The sequence below is a fragment of the Mus caroli genome, chromosome 7, assembly GCF_900094665.2.
Source record: "Mus caroli chromosome 7, CAROLI_EIJ_v1.1, whole genome shotgun sequence".
Classification (NCBI taxonomy): domain Eukaryota; kingdom Metazoa; phylum Chordata; class Mammalia; order Rodentia; family Muridae; genus Mus; species Mus caroli.
In genome coordinates, this window is record NC_034576.1 from 110,210,525 (window position 1) to 110,211,233 (window position 709).

A 709-nucleotide genomic window follows, 5' to 3' on the forward strand; every position below is an offset into this window, starting at 1 on the left:
TCTTTCTCATATGCTTTGATAAAATGCATATTAAAATATTTAAAAGGAACATAGATATGTACAAATTATCTATTGATTGAAATGTGTGATAGGAAAATTTCAAATGTGTCAAAGGAATTTTCAAGTGTTTTCTCCATATTTGTTATTTAATTTCAATTTAAAAATTGGGAAAATGAGATGTGATTCATATTGCTTTGTAACATATTACATGAAATATTTAATTAATTTTATTCTTTCTGAAGCCTGGTTTTCTGGGCAGTAGAGTAAATTATATGCATGGTTGGTTTTACAGAATCTAGTTACTACATTAATTATGCACATACTCAAAAATTTTTTAGCACATTTCTGCCCAAATTCTTAGTGTTTTTAAGACAAAGAGATACGTTATCAATGGGAACATGTGAATTTTGATGGGAATGAAAGGCAAAGGAGTAAAAAACCATAACCCAGGGTACACATCAGCTATCTGTAGAAGTAGATGCCTGCAACAAAAGGAAGTGAACCAGATTCATCCTGATGAGTCAGAGAAGGCTGTGAAAAGAGAATAATTATGGAGGCTAAGGCACCAGGGACAATTGTGGAAATCTGGTTAGTTTGAGAACTGCATAGAAAAATGGTGAGAAACATAGTTAAATACAGGGAGAAGTCAGAAAGAATAATGAGTGTTATACCAATGAGGTTATAATTTGTCATGAACCCCCCCCCCCCC